The sequence below is a fragment of the Callorhinus ursinus genome, unplaced genomic scaffold, assembly GCF_003265705.2.
Source record: "Callorhinus ursinus isolate GAN/ISIS: 27379988/994484 unplaced genomic scaffold, GSC_fseal_2.0 scaffold25, whole genome shotgun sequence".
Classification (NCBI taxonomy): Eukaryota; Metazoa; Chordata; class Mammalia; order Carnivora; family Otariidae; genus Callorhinus; species Callorhinus ursinus.
In genome coordinates, this window is record NW_027397087.1 from 14,801,771 (window position 1) to 14,818,822 (window position 17,052).

Here is a 17,052-nt window from a genome sequence, read left to right on the forward strand (position 1 = left end):
AATGTGTTATTTTCAGTCACAAAGGTAACCAGGGGAAGAACTGAAAGCTGCAAAATAAAAGCCCAAAAGGATAAAGAGGAGGGAAGGGGAGAGATAATATCAAAAACTAGATGGGGGGAGCACATGAGTGGCTCAGTCGGTTGAGTGTCTGACTCTTGATCGAGCCCCATGTCGGGCTCTGAATCAGGCTCTGTGCTGGGCTTAAGATTCTCCCTCACCCTCTGTCCTTACCACCTTTCTAAAAAAAGACAAAAAACCCCACAAAACTAAATCATCATTTTCAGAGTAAATTGGTATCATTTAAAGCTGATAGATGGAGAAATAGATATCTATGTTTATGATCTAGGATTATACGTGGCAGAATGGTTGCCTCCAGGGCAAGGCATGGGGGTAGGCTGGAAGGGGTGTTGAGAGAGAACTGTTTTAAAGTTCTCTATTTTTTTTTAAAGAGCTCATTCTTATTTTATTTATTATTATTTTTTTAGATTTTATTTATTTATTTGACAGACACAGCGAGAGAGGGAACACAAGCCGGGGGAGTGGGAGAGGGAGGAGCAAGCTTCCCGCGGAGCAGGGAGCCCGATGGCGGGGCTCGATCCCAGGACCCTGGGATCATGACCTAAGCCGAAGGCAGACACTTAACCGACTGAGTCACCCAGGCGCCCCACGAGCTCATTCTTATTTTAATTCAACCTGAAATTAAAATTAAATCATGCCTACTGTATATATTTTTGCTTATTCAGGACAGAGAGTACTCAGCAGCCACTAGGGTTTAATTTTTTCATTTACATTTGCCACATGCTACATTTTTCTTTGTCTTGTCCCTATTTCCCTCAGAATAAAATGACTGGGGCTCCTGGGTTGCTCAGCCAGTTAAGCATCTGATTCAGGCTCACATCATGATCCTGGGGTCCTGGGATTGAGCCCCACATCGGGCTCCCCACTCAGCAGGGAGACTGCTTCTCCCTCTGCCTCTGTCCCTCCTGCCCCCCCATGCTCGCTTTCTCTAATACATAACTCTTTAAAAAAAAAAAAAAAAAAGGAATAAAATGACTGAGGTGGTGACTTTTGGTACTAGAATGTCATTTCTTAGAAAACAAACATGACTATTTCCAAGCTGGGATTTTATGACTGACTAGAAAAGCTGTTTTATTTATTTATGTATTTATGTAATTTTTTAAGTTAACGTGTACTTGACATACAATATTATATTAGTTTCAGGTGATTCAACATTTATAGACGTGATGAAGTGATCACCATGATGAATCTAGCTACCATCTGTCACCATACAGAATTGTTACCTGTTATTAACTATATTTCCTATGTTGTACTTTATATCCCTGTCTTATTTGATACCTGGAAGTTCATACCTTCCCCTATTTCACCCATCCCCCAACCTCCCCTCCCATCTGGCAACCACTAGATTGTTCTCTGTGTCTATGAGTCTGTTTCTGTTTTGTTCATTTATTTTGTTTTTCTAGATTCCACATAAAAGTGAAATCATATGGTATTTGTCTTTCTCTGTCCAACTTACTTCACTTGGCATAATTGTCCATTCGTGTTGTTGCAAACGACAAGATTTCGTTCTTTTTTATGCCTGAGTAATATTCCATTGTGTGTGTGTGGTGCGTGTGTGTATCCATTTATCCATTTATCTACTGATGGACACTTGGGTTGCTTCCACATCTTGGCCTTGTATATAGTGCTGGAATGAGCATAGAGGTGCATTTCGTTTATCTTTTTGAATTAGTGTTTTCATTTTCTTAGGATAAATACCCAGAAGTGGAATTGCTGGGTAGTTCTACGTTTAATTTCTTGAGGAATTCCCATACTGTTTTCCATAGCACCTGTTCTGTTTTGCATTCCTGCCAACAGTGCACGAGGGTTCCTTTTTTTCCATGTCCTCACCAACACTTGTTATTTCTTGTCTTTGTCATTCTAGCCATTCTGACAGGTGTGAGGTGGTATCTCATGGTGATTTTGATTTGTATTTTCTTGATGATGAGTTATGTTGAGCATCTTGTCATGTGTCTGTTGGCCATCTGGATGTTGTCTTTGGAGAAATGTGTGTTCAGGTCCTCTACTCACTTTAAACTGGATTGTTTATTTTTTTTTTTATATTGGTTGTGTGAGTTCCTTGCATATTTTGGATATTGATGCCTTATTGATTATATCATTTACAAATATCTTCTTCGATTCAGTAGGTTGCCTTTTTGTTTTGTTGATGGTTTCCTTCACTGTGTAAAAGTTGTTTAGTTTGATGTAGTCCCCTTTGTTTATTTCTGCTTTTGTTGCCCTTGGAAAAGCAGTCTCTTCACTGGGTCCAATGCAGCTAAAACTGGACAAGAGGGCCAGAGAACATTGCCCCAAATGTCCACACGGCTGCATTTTCACTTGGTGGGCAATGACACCGAGAACGTTCTGTTCTTACAGATGGCCTCCTTGCTGAAATGTGAAAATGAAACTGTAAACAGTAGTTTGCACCCTATGGAGGCACATTTCTCTGTGCCATAGTACCCTTGCAGCTCTGTCTGCCTAGAGAAGAATATAGGAAGGGGTGGGATGGCTTCCCTCTTCTCACTCCCAGGGACCAACTTAGAAGTGTATGAGGTGAGACTCTCATGCTGGCCTCAGTTCGGGTGCCCAGGAACAATCCAGGAGCATCAGAGAGCCCAGCAACCTTCCTGGGCTACTGAAGTTCATGAGTGACCACATTACATAACACCCCCCCCATTGGGTGTGTCCAGAACCCAAGTACTGACAGCCGCCTCGCCCACTGAACTGAAGCAGTGAGGTGGACTGGGCATCAGCACAGCCTTAGGAAGTTAGGGGATAGGCAGAGGATGGGCAGGCACTTTTCAAAACTCTGTAACAAGGATTTAGTCACTAGGACCCTAGTAGCTCTAAAGTGTGAACATTGCTTCCACAAGCCCCCCTAACTTCCTCTAGGGAATCGGTTCTACACATAGTTCAGTATTTCACAAACCACACAATGAGGCATACAGGATTAAGTAAACTGATCTTTCCTTTGATGCCATCACAATCTTCTGGGTCACCTCATGTTGATGGATACCTGTTGGCCAAAGAACTTAGAACACCACAGACTGCATTTTATATCAAATGACTTCAGACCTTGAAAGTTAAACCCATTCTTAGAGGAGAGGAGAAATGAGAAACAAGATATTTAAGAGACAGATAAAAAAATTCTAAGAAAAATTACGCAGACACAAGTAGGAATCCAGTTTCTAAAAATTAAACAGAATTGGAGGCAAAAAATAATATATGACTATGGGGCCTCCCAGGGACGGGGCAACCGGGCAGATGGAATCCCAGTGCGATGGAGTTCCTGCTGATCTGGGGGCCACTTGGAGGAAAAGCAGCCAGGGTGAGAGCTCGTCCAGAGAGCAGGATGTGCCAGAGTAGCAAGATGGCAGGTCTGCTTCAGCTGCTCTTCCACAGCCAAACGGTGGTCTGGCCATGGCACTGGAGTCTTGCCCTTGACAACTTAATTTGCAAGTGTAATTCATGTTTCCCTAGAGAGTAACACTTGAGGGTACCACAAGACGCTGTGCAACGTACAGTGTTCAGACTCCAGAAAAGTCTCCCTAACATTTCTGAGAAACCTCAAAGAATGTCTTGAATGGCTCCCTCTGAGTGACAAGATTTTTATCACTGACCAGATGTCAGGGCTTGTCCTCCAGCTGTGTCCCATCAGCATGGGGCTTGTGAGCACCCACACCACCACCAGGATCTCTGTGCCCCGTGTTAGGAGCCTTGCTAACCACCAGTGTTGAAGCTGGCCTCCTGTCTTAGTCCATTTGGCTGCTATCACCGAATACCATAGACGCGGCGGTTTATGAACAACAAACATTTGTGTTTCACAGTTCTGGAGGCTGGGAAGTCGAAGATGAAGGCACTGGCAGATTCAGTGTTTCCTGAGGACCTGACTCCTCGCTGGCCATCTTCTCGCTCTGTTCCCATACGGAGAAAGGGGCAAGGAAGCATTCCGAGGTCTCCTTTATAAGGGCACTAATCGCATTCACGAGGGGGGAGCCCTCCCAAAGGCCCCACCTCCACATACCATTGCAGTGGGGATTAAGTTTCAGCATATGAATGGGGGGATACAAACATTGAGTCTCCAGCACCTTGAGGGTGACCGCTCCCCCTCGCCACTGGGAGGCTGCAGTGTCCTAAAATGGCCCCCTGACAGCACTGTCTGATGTTCTCAGCATCTTACAAGTACTTTATGCTTAGATTCCCCTTGTCTCTATATTGACTGAAGCATTTTTGCTGGACAGAGCTTGTGCACCTGACTCAGTCTTCTTTTAGGGTGGTCCTTTCCTGGAAGATTCATCATGCCAGGTTACCAGACAGGCTCAGAAATACCTGACTTCAGCAGGGAACCTGGCTTAGGTTCCAGTGAAAACTCCCTTGCTGATATTCTCACACTACTTTGTGTGTTTATCGTGGATCCAGTATGTGTCCAGAATTGCACCTGGTTTTGTGGCAGAAAATAAGAGTACATTGCTTTTGCCTTGAGAAGCTTAAAAACATGTTGGAAAAACCCGATATGCACATAATATGGTTAAGTCACAAAGCCAGGTGAAATAGGGGTAATTACTGAAATGCACATACAGAAATTAGAAAAGGTTGTGCATCGTCTTGTATATTGAAGTGTTGGGAAACCTTGTAGAGGAAAGACTTGAGCTTGAACCTAACGAATGCTGTGTTGGTCAGGTGTCTTGGCTGTAAGTGACAGAAACCCAATTCAAATCCCCTTAAAGAAGGAACTGTACATCCAGAGATCATCTATCTTCGGGCATAGCTAGATGCAGTATTCAGAATTTAGTCTTTTGTGGTTAGACAAAGATAGACTAGGGAAGGTTTTTCTTAACATGACCAAGGCAGCATGTTTGTATATTTTCTTTGTGGATAGGATAGTGAATAATAATAACTATGATTTATTGAGCCTTTACTAGGTGTCAGGCACATTTATTTTATAGGTGAGGAAAGCAACCATCCGATACCCTAAGGTATTTTAGGGAGGTAATGCAACCCCTCTGACAGAGCTAGCAAGTGGTAGGGCTGATAGTGAATCTTGAGACTGTAGTCCTCTAGCTTCTGAACCCATGTTTTTAACAACTGAGCTCTTTTTAGCAAATGCACCGTTGTGTCTTGTCCATCTTCAGAGCCTCACTAATGTCTGTCAGTGCCAGCAGCAAGGACCATCTGAGAGCTGGATATCCACTGACTGAGTCCCTTGTTGGTCACGCCCTGCTCTGAGACGCCTCCCAACTAATAGCTCAGTGAGCATCTGGGACACATGAGGTGAGCATGAAGAATTGTATTGCCATTGTGTCCCATCTTCCTCCATCAGACACCTAAGTAGCAGATTCTGGGGTAGCAACCACACAGTAACAGCCCCAGTGGAATGCAGAACGGGCATCATTGCACCTTCTCTGTGAACGGACGGAGACTAGTGGCAAATTTCACAAATGGTGACCCGATTTTTTGGTTTCTCTGAATGTCAGGGTCCAGGTATAAAGAGAATAGAGTGACATGGTGAGCCCAGAATGGACGAGTTATGGTCTTAAATTGGAAGAGTAAAAGTATGGTCTTGAATTTTAGAATAAACTCTCTAAAATGCTTCTCATAGTACCGCACACAAAGCAGGTTCTCATAATTGTAAGACAGTATTGTCATTACTGCTACTACTACCAGTACTGCTGCTCCTCCCCCTCCCCCTCCTCCTCCCCTCTCCCTCCTCCTCCCCCCTCCCCCTCCCCCTCCTTCCCCTCCCCCACCTTCCCTCCTCCTCCTCCTCCCCTTTCTTCCCCTCCTCCCCCTCCTTCCCCTCCCCCTCCTTCCCTCTCCCTCTTTCCCTCCTCCTCCCCCTTCTTCCCCTCCCTCCTCCTTCCCCTCCTCCCCTCCCCCTCCCCCTTCCCTTCTTCACTCCTCTTTTTTTCCTCCCCCCTTCTGTTTCTCCTCTTACCCCTCCTTCTCCTATAATGATTCTACGTTTAACAAAACAGCATAATGATGTTTATAATGAAATACTTTTTTTATTTTTTAAAAAGATTTTATTTATTTATTTGAGAGAGAGCACAAGCTGGGGGACAGAGCGAGAGGGAAAAGCAGGTTTCCCGCTGAGCAGGGAGCCCGACGTGGGCCTTGATCTCAGGACCCTGGGATCATGACCCGAGCCTAAAGCGGATGCTTAACTGACTGATCCACCCAGGTGCCCCTATAATGAAATACTTCTTAATGATAGTATCAGTCAGGATCCTTTTGATGACAAGCAACAAAAGACCTACTCAATCAACATGGCTTGAGTGTAAAGAGATTATGTCATATAAGAAGTCTAGTGGTGAGGCAATTCCTGGACCAGTGAATTCAGCACCCAGCTATGTAATAAAGTCCCTAGTTCTTTCCATCTTTGACCTGCCAGGCTAACAGTGTTAGTTTTTGTCCTCATGCTTATCCCCTAATGGTGAGAGATGGTGGAGGCAGGTCTAAGCATCATATTCTCACACATCCATATTTAAGGCTAGAAGAGAGAACCCTCCTTCACTGTGCCTCTTTTAAAGAGTGAGAAAAAATTTCCCAGAAACCTCTCTGCAGCCTTTACCTTCATCTCAACGGCCAGAATTGTGTTATATGACTATTCCGAAAGCGATGACTGGCAAAGGGAAATATAATCCCCATAATCGGTGTGGGGGAAGTGGCCTGTACTTCCTAAAGTCCATGTACCTTTGCTACCTGAACAAAGTCAGGGTTTGATTAACGTGAAAGCAATTGGGGGATGGCCATTGGCAATGTCAGCCGCAGGGATGTGGCTGGAGCTGTCTCTCAATGTAAGCAACCTGATTTCAGCCTGAATTTTTCACAAGTCTATGTTTTTGACTCCTTGAGAAGAGTAATAGTCAAAAGGGAATGATTTTGTAGTTGAATGAAGTGAAGCAATCATATATATTTTCCCCATAGTTATGTCTTGTTTTTCTTAAGGGAACTGAGATCTCACCGAGCTAAAAACAAGATCTCCAATGGTTATTGGTCCCCCAGTGACTTTTTTAAAACCTCTACACTGAGTTAAGAGAGCCCAGAACTGACTTCATTAGGCTTAAACATTATTGTGAGACTAGAGGGTGGAGAGCTAAGAAAAGCATGTCATCAGAAATGTCTTCTTTCCAGTCTTTAAATATATTCTTAACAGTTTCAAATGTAAAGGAGGTAGTAGGAAGAGTGAATACCTTTGTTTGATGGAATCAAAATTAAAAAAAAAAAAATTGTAACCGAACTGGCCATTGGGCTAAAATAATTCATGAGATGGGGGCGCCTGGGTGGCTCAGCCGTTAAGCGTCTGCCTTCGGCTCAGGTCATGATCCCAGGGTCCTGGGATCGAGTTCTGCATCGGGCTCCCTGCTCCGCGGGGAGTCTGCTTCTCCCTCTCCCACTCCCCCTGCTTGTGTTCCTTCTCTCGCTGTGTCTCTCTCTGTCAAATAAATAAATAAAATCTTTAAAATAAATAAATAAAATAAAATAAAATAATTCATGAGAAAAAATGCAAATATAAGTTCCCGAATCAGAGACCTCAAAAGCAGTTATTAAAATATGAAAGGTAGTGTAGGGGTATGTGTGGAGTGGGAAATCTGATTCTACTTATGAAAAATAACTTATACGTTGAGTCAGGAAAGTTTAGTTTATATTGCAATAACAAATAACCCCCAAATCATGTGCATAATGCAACAAAAGTTTATTTTTTAGTCAAAGTGCGCTGCATGTCCAGGCAGTATGCCAGGGCATCTGTCCTCCGTGTGTTGGCTGAGCATTCCAGCTTGATTCAATCCATGACACTTCCTAATCAGCACATGTGTTGACAATTGCTGTGATGGGAAAAAGGACTGGGATGTTGAGAATGAGTACTTGAAAATCTCAACTTTGAATTGACCTGTGGGACCTCTGCTTAGTTTTCATTGGTCAAAGATGGTCACATGGTCAGCTAACGTCAAGGGGTGGGGACATGTACTCCTCCCAAGTGCCTGGGGAATAGAGCAGAATTGGCCGCTGATGACGAAAAGTATCATTAATTTGCCTATCACACAAATTTTGGTGGGAAGTAAATTCATTATGAGTCCAAAATATCATTAGACTGTTAGAATTATGTAAATATGGGGCTACATTGATAATAGTAAAATCTCAGAATGATGGAGCTAATAATGGGGTTACTTCCGGAAGGGAAACCTGGACAGAATATTCATTGAGTATTGTGTTCATTGAGGGGACTATATTTTAAGAGGTCCTCTGGGGGTGTGAGAGGAGAAGAGCTACATGTAGAATGATCATCAACTCTTTATGTTCCGACTGGAAAAGTCTTCTGAGGACAAATAGCCATTCATCTTCAAATATCTTAATATTTGATTTGCTTTAATGGGCTGTGAGTGGTAATTTGCAGGGAGAAAGATTTCTGCTCAATTTAAGAGTCTTTTGCAGTCAAAACTGTATGGATTTTCCCATGGTGAGGGGGGTTCCTTCTCAAGGGTGTGGTCTGAGCATGGGATGAACCTCCTCTGGCCCAAAGGGAAGGAAAAGGAAAATTCAAGCATCATACGGCTCATTGGACTAGATGGTCCTTAAAATGCTTTCAGTCCCAAATTTGATAATCAGATGCCTCCTAAGGTGCCCATAACTCCCATCTGGGTGATTGTCCCAGGCCCTCCAAACCACTGACACTTGCTTAGACTTCTCTCCAGTGTCCTGGACCCTACATTGCTGGGGCCTGTCTACACAAATAAGAAACCGATGAATTATATCCCAAAGGTAAAGGAGATGCGGTGTGATGATGAGCCCTGGATTGCTGTACTTTATCCAGACTTGTGTTCGCAAGGCAGCTCCGAGTCATTCCAGAGCTAGCTGTGGAAACGTAGGAGGAGCCACACACCCTATTGTCTTTCTGCAATGAAACTGGGCTGAACTAATGCAAACCAAATTTGATTTAAACCAAAAAAAAAAAAAAAAATCAAGAAATTCTTGTTAGGTGGAGAATTTTTTTTTAAGATTTTATTTATTTATTTATTTATTTATTTATTTGACAGAGAAAGAGACACAGCGAGAGAGGGAACACAAGCAGGAGGAGTGGGAGAGGGAGAAGCAGGCTTCCCTGCTGAGCAAGGAGCCCGATGTGGGACTCGATCCCTGGACCCTGGGATCATGACCTGAGCCGAAGGCAGACGCTTAACGACTGAGCCACGCAGGTACCCCAGGCGGAGAATTTTTATGTCATTCCGTCCTTGAGTGAATTTTTACAGCTGAGTTGGAAACTCTGTCAAATAGAGTTTAGAACTTGTTTGACAACCCTTAATGCCCATGTTAGCTGGAGTGCTCATGACCTCCCCAGAGCTGGCCTGCTGAGCCACCAGGGGTTAAAGACATCCTTCACTCAGTAACCATTTCCTGACATCTTCCTGATGACACATTCTCACACACACACTTTTTTCTTCTTTTTTCGATTCATGAGTTGCACTTTCTTGGTTACTATGGCTGCAAACTGTTGATACTGGATTCCTGGTCAGGTTTTTATTCCTTTTTGTCATTTTTTCCCATGAACTAATCAGCCGCAGTGGAGTTAAAAGTACGAGTTAATGTGAACCTTCCAGAAAGCACTTCTACACTCTCTTGCCATTCCCTTCCTACCCTTAGTCAGTCAGAGTGGTTAACATAAGAAAAGGAAAATGTTCAGCCTCCTCACCTTTCCCACCTCCTCATCCTTCTCCAGGCCGAGCTTCAGAGAGGAATCATCAGCCACTTCTGGTCAGGACTGTCTGTGGAGTAACTCACGTCCTCAACTACTGGGGTCAGAAACCAAAGGCACCTTTTCGGTCGGTGATGGATGACTGGTTGGCCTCTGCTTTCTGTTGGATCTGCACCATGGATGCCACAGTTTGAATGGGTTATTTATCTTGTGGAGGCGACTATGTTTGGTAGTAATAATATTGGCTAACGTTTATTGATTGCTTGCTGTGTGTCAGCCACAGTTCTCGGAATTTTATATGTTTCACTCATTTCATCCTTGCTTTACAGGCCTATGAAACAGTTACTATTTTTATCCCTATATGAAGAAGAGGGGCACAGAAAGTTTAAGTAACATTCCCAAAGTCACACAGCCAGTAAGTGGTCAAGCTGGGAATTGAACCAAGAGTTTTAGGATTAGGATTTGGTTTAGTTTTAGTTAAGGTTTAGGATTCAAGCTCATGAAGCCTGCTGCTAGAACAGCAATACCATGAGGTATCACGAACTTCTTCAGTTTTTATTTCAGGTGTTTTATCCTTCTTGGTCTCAATTTCTCATTTATAGAGTATGTCTCCACTGAAATAGAAATGAAGATGACTCAGCCTTAACCCCGAAAGTACAGACAATATTTGACCATGTGCTGGGGCGGCGGGGGGGGTGTATAAACACTTCCTAGTCACATGCATTCAGTATCCTACTGCAAGTACCTCCTGGCTGATAAGCCCTTCCTATGAAGGCACCACCTCTTTTCCAATTCTTGCACCATTGACAGAAAAGTGAATCTTTTTTTTAAAAAAAAGAACTTTTGAGTGAATACTTAGGTATAAAAGTGAGTGTAGAAAATGTTGCCAGTGCAACCCATTTTGCCAATTTAGAGACCTGGCCCCTACATTTTTATTTTTCTAGTTAATTGTTTGATGACCTTCTCCACCTACCTATATTAGCAGGAGCCCATTGTGTTCTTGTCCACTGTGATCACGAGCCCCTCATGAGCCCTGTACTGGCTCTGGATACACCTCAACCTTAGGCTTCAAGGTTTAGGCTCTCTTTGGTTATATGCAGAGGATCAGCTATTGCTTCTCAAACACAGCAACCACACCACCAGCGTGGCTGGTCTGGGAGGAACCAGTAAAACTGTAACCCCAGCTCTACTCCTGGAAACTAGTTCTTCATACAAAACAGTAGCCCTGTTTACTGATCCAGACTCCTTCCTGCACTAGGAGTTCCTCTTTGGGGCTCTTGATGTCCCAGTGAATGTCTGTTAGGACCATTCCGACCCCATGCTGAACCCCACATGCATCTCAGTAGTTCTGAGACATGTGTGTGTAACATACCCCTCTCCCTGGAGAGCAGCTGAATCTGCTTCACTGAGATCATTCAGGTGTTACAGGGAAACATCAAGGATCATCTGTCCTAGGGTGGCTATCTGCATCTTACCGCGGCATAAAAACTGTTGGCAGTTTATCTTGCTAAAAATATATTCAAGTTATGCTTCACTGGACATCCTGCTAGAGAAACATTACAACAACTTCTCAGGGTATCAGAACCTTGGGCAGGCCCCCAGATGGATCCAGCCTCTCCGTCCCAGTAAGATCCACCTGGGTAGAGAAGTGGAGAGGCAGTTCCCCCCGAGGGCACTGCTATTCCCAGAAAAAGAGCTGCTGGACAGACAGATGGAAGGGGACCAAGACATGTAAAAGTATCTCTGGGCTGGTTAGCTCTGGGCTTGGGAGAGGGGGAAGAAAACCTCTTTTCAACTCGAGGTGATTCTGTTCTCATTGCAGAAAATGAGGTATTGCCCATCATTTATGTCATTTTTATAGGAAAATTAATTTTGAGCTGAATAAAATTTGTGATAACTATATGGATTCAGAGTTAGGAGAAAGATAGGGAATTACTAAACGAAGGTTGATGCCACTGCCTCAGGATCTCAAACCCTTAATTACTCAATCTCTACATCCAGTTCCACTGGGAATAGAGAGCGTCTGTTCCATCAGTTAAGGACATACAGGTAATATCCATATTGGGCAGTGTTTGTCATCTCAGAAATGAGGGGGCATCAAAGTAAGCACCAGGAAATACCAAAATTAGTTGGATGACCAGAGCTGAAAGGAGAGAACTTACCATCTCTTCTCTCCATTCTTTTTCTTTTGCCTTCCCTACCTCCCTTCTTTGAAGGAATAAATTGCAAAGGATTAAGAATGCTTGGCAAAAGCATTTCCCTATGGAGCGAGGGGAAATTAATATTTTTGGGGTGGGGAGGTTGGGGATGTGTAAGCCTGAAACCAGGTGTTGATGATTTTCCTGCAAATATGGCGCCTGGTGGGCTCAGTCCATAGTACGTGTGACTCTTGATCTCAGTATTGTAAGTTTGAACCCCACGTTGGGTGTAGAGATTACTTAAAAATTAAATCTTAAGAAAAAGAAAATTTCTAAGTAAAAGCTGGCAGCCACACCAAACAGCTTGTACCCTGTGGGAAAGCCAGGACTGAAAGTTTGGGTGGGATGAGGGGGCCTGATGCAATCACATTCCACTGGACACAAATCCTTTCCTGGGGGTAAATATTGTCCTGGGATATCATGCTCTGTTCCTAATAAATTTCAATAGGCAAAGACATAGACATATCACCTAGAAAAGGTCTTCAAATGGTAATCGTTCCTGCAAGCCAGGAAATAGAGCTGATTTCCCCTTAAAGTAGGTCTGTCTGTTCAGCAGGGTTCCCAGGTCGCTGTCATGGAGAAGTTATTTGCTGATTCATCTTGAAATTGGAGAATTTTCAATTTTCCATTGTACATAGTTCTGTCTCTTCCCAGAGAAGTCTTTTTTTAAAAAATAATTTTATGTAACATATGTGAACTATGTTTCACTGTTTTATATTCTAGTAAGAAATGTTATTTATTCCTAATTCCAATAAAGGGGGGAAATTCACAGTTTCTTGAAAGTTCACAGTTTCTTGAGTTCTTTTACACTCACTTCAGAGTGTAAAAAGTCATGAGCCATGGACAGTTAGTGGCCTAGTGTATGGAGACAGACTACTGAAAAGTGCGTGTTTGATTTAAGCCTTGCCACATTTTGGCAATACTTTTATTTATTTATTTACTTGTGCTTAAGTTTAGATTCTGTTTTTTGTCACTCCCTGGAACTTCATTTACCTGTGCAACCAGAAAAACGAGTTTCAAAAAATTACTTTTTTGTCAGTAAGAAAGAAAATGGCTTCCAGGAACTTTTCAGTCACTTAATAAATCCTTTCTGTTCAGAGATAGGGTTCCACTCCTCCTGCTTTGAGTCCTAGCTCTGGCCATGAGACCGAGTCTGAGGAATTGGGAGTGTGAAGGACCTCAGAGACTCTCCAAATCACAACTGGTGAAGGGATCCCATCCACAGCCCCATCCCTCCCAACTGGTCATGAGGCCTCTGTTTAGACACCCAGTGGCATCTCTAGTTTGTGAGGCTACTTTCTGGAGGAGATGGACTCATTTTCAAAGATGGGTGGGACAGACAGACTAAATACAAAGTCACCTTCTGCCCACCAGGCAGGCTTTGTGTTGGCTCTGAGGACCAAGGTCAACCAAGTAGATATGGTCTCTGCCCTCAGGGACCTGTAGGTCACTCTGGGGATATAGCCATTAAACAAGTAAGTGCATGGATAATTACTTACACTACATAAAATGATGACACATGGCATCAAGGACAAGTGAAAATGGTGGCGAGGACTGATCATAGGGAGATAGAACCTAGACTGAGGGTCAGCTGGAAATTTTAACAGATTTTTCATTCTTTTCCTATCACCCAAATGAAGCCTGCGTATGAAAGTGTGGGTTAGAATGTCTTAAAATAACTACTTGTTACAAGAGGCAAGAAGTATGAATGAGAGTGTACTGATAAAATCTTGATGTTTTCAATAAGGAAATAGTTAAGTATTTGGCAATATATATATATTTGGCGATATGTATGTTATATATAATAGTGCCTGGCACATAGTACATCCTCAGTAAATGTTAGCCATATTTATGGTTATTATCTGATGCTTATATAAAAACCCCATCCACCTATGATCGTGAAAGAGATAGCATATATTGAGGCACGTGTAGTAGCAAAATATTCACTCCTTGAACAAATCCAAAGCAAGCAGATATAATAAGAATAAAACTGTGCCATCTGTAACAATTGCTTTACATCACCATGATGAATCCTCTCCTCCATCTCTCCTCAGACCAAAATCCTTTAAAGTCTACTTTGGAAGGGGGCAGGGCAGAAGTGTATAGAAACTGTGGGGAGGTCATTGCATTTGCTATCTGGGTCAAGAGGGTGCACAACAGACACAACATACTGGGAAGTAGAAGCTTAAGTGGCAGAGGAGAATTCATAGAAAAATCTAGGGGGCGGGCGGTGGGGATAGGATTCAAGCCTCTTGTACCCGGATCTAAGGGGCAGAAATACCCCATCTGAGTTACTTAAGAGGTAGAGCTCAGGATGCATTGCTGTCCCCCTGGCCCCGTGGTTGGCTGCTAGACAAGGTGCCGTGAATCTTCCACTCCTCTTCTCCTCCCTGCTGTGTTCTTTCTTGGCAGTGTTCCTTATGGATAAGCCATATGGGCAGCTTTGGATTCCGTATTTGCTTTGGCTTGGTGGTTTGCCACTTACTTCCTGTTAACATTCCTCTACCCTTACCCCAGAATATGGGTCTCTCTCAGAGCCACCTGCTCCTTCTCTTCCCTGTACCCATAGACTCCCACTCTCTGATTTCTCCATCAGCAACTTGGCTCTTGCCTGAGACTCAAATCTAACTTCTGTCCAAATATTTTCCATCTGAACTTCTTGTTTGGAGCAGGTAGTGTTTCACCGTGGTAGGCCTTTATTGGGACAGAAGAGGGTGATCAGGGATGGTGCTGGAAATGTCAAGTTCAAAATCCAAATGGCTTTTAAGTGAGACCTGATAAAGCCCTTCTTCCCAAGGGCCTCTGTCCAAAAAAGCTGCAGGCCCAGTGCAGAGGTGATTACGGCCAAGGAGGCTAGTGCTGAGTTTGAGGCCAAAAACCAGCCTAGAAATGGACAGAGGCTCATAGCTGGCACACATGCCTTTAGATTCTCACATATTTACTCTCCTGGGTCTTCTTAACCCAGGCTGTTGGCCTAGTAAGAGTGCCAGGCCAGGCCACAGGCCAACACTAACACGTGTGCTAAACCGCCACACCCCGCATGTGGCATGCCATGTCCTGGCTACTCACAGACTACTTGAGCATTTGTCTCCTCCAATGGAGTTCAGATAAGGGCTTTCAGCTTGGCTGCCTCCACATGATTTCCCCCAGATCCAGGGACTCCACAAAGAGACACATTTACCTACTTAAGAAGCCTCTTTCCTTGACTCTGACTTTTAGGGAGGTAGAACAGTGCCGTTTGTGAATAAGAGTATGGGTTCAAATCCCAGTTCTGCCATTTTTTAGCTGTGTGACCTTGAGCAATTCCCTTAGTGTTAGTCTGCCTGTTTCTCCATGTGTGAAATAGAACTAATAATGCAAAGAGGTGTGAAAATTTAAAAAGATAAGCCACAAAGAATAAGGTGGATTACTCTCTGAAAAACATGCTAGTCATATTGAGACCGGGAATCAGATTGTTGTTACCTATGGAGAGGTGGTCCCTTCTTCACCGTTTCCAGAATGACATCCATAGCTCAATAGAAAGTACGGTGGGTGGCTGAGCTGGGAAACCTAACTTTGTGTGTAAACTCTGAGCACTGTGTATAAAGAGCAGAGCTGTGTCCTGGCTCTTGGTGTTTGGTATCTAAGGTTCCTGAGTTGAGGTGACATGGGCAGAGGACAGCGGAACATAGCAGGTGCATGTTCTGACAGCCACTGTGCTCTCGGACTTGTTCCCATCGCTGGAAATGCCTCTTGGGAGGGATCTGACTCCTGGAATGGGCAGGGGGTCACCTCATGCCGGGTCATCAATTTCACTGAGCAGCTGTCCGCAGGGGGAACTTGTGGAATCAAAGTCACTCATCAGTGACTGCTGACAGTGGCAAACACAGCCAAAGAGAGAGGTTCCTTGGCAGGCTAGGCAAGGTTTTGGGTTTAAGGCTTTAAGGCAGTACTGAGCTGCACTGACCCTTTGGAGGGAAGACTTCCTGGGGTCTTAGAGCTCTTACACAGACATAACGTGGATGCAAAGGCATTTAATGCTCACGTTTGAGAGAACCGTGACCTCATCTTCTATTCCACGCTGGCGAGTTGGTTACATTTGTAAAGTGCCTAGCATGTTGCCCAGCACATTTTCAGGGCTCCGGAAACAATGCTCGTTATTGTTAAGCACACGTGCCCCAGCAGCCAGTGGGCAGGACAGCGCTCCTTGGCAGCCGGGGCTCCCCGAGGGGCGGGCGGAGCCTTAGGAGCCGGGAGAAGAGAGTGGAGTCATTTAGCAGCTGACACATACCCAGTCACTCCAAGGAATCTCCCATCCCGGCACAGAAGTCTGACCCAATTTGCTCAGCCCTTCTCCGGAGACTCTCTGGTTCCAGCCACAGATCTGAGTGCGAAGCATCCTTCCTCTTAGCTGGATGTGTTTGGGAGGCAGAGGGGGTGGCCAGAGCTCGCCCAGGGTTGGGAGTCTTGAGCACTAGCTCATCTCCTCCGACACTCTCTGGGGGTCAGAAGGCTGTGAGAAAGGGAGGGGAGAGGGTGGGGGGGGCACCTTGAGTGGTCAGGAAGGCCTCCCCTCCCTTGGAACCCGCAGCAGCCAGATCATGGGCTCATCAGGTTGTTTATCATCCTCTGTCTCAGAGAGAATATGCCCACACGACGGCACTTTGCAATTGGAAAGTACTTTCCAAATGTACAAGACTTCAGCCTGGGATTCAAACCTTGGAGCACAGGATCCTCTGACAATTCTCCCAAAAGGGGCTTCACATCACTTAAGTCACACTGGGGTGGAGATGTCACTTTAGCCAGTCCAGTTTGCAAGTCTTAGGCTCCGTATTCTTGCCAGGAACCTTTCCATATCTGTAGAGAAACCAGAAGCATGGAGAGTGACTTGGGCTGGGCCATCCTAAGCATTGATTCTCAGAATCTGAGAGCTGGGAGCACAGAAGATGGGCTTGGAGGAGGGAGATGGGGGAGCAAGGGGACTCAGGAGGTCTCCCCGGACAGCTTTCAGGCACTGCCATGTCATCTTCCTTATGGAGCTGCCAACCGAAGCATAAAAAGGCTTACCTACTCCCCCCGATCCACCACCCAAACTGTTGCCTCTTCCTGCCCCACGGGATCCCCAAC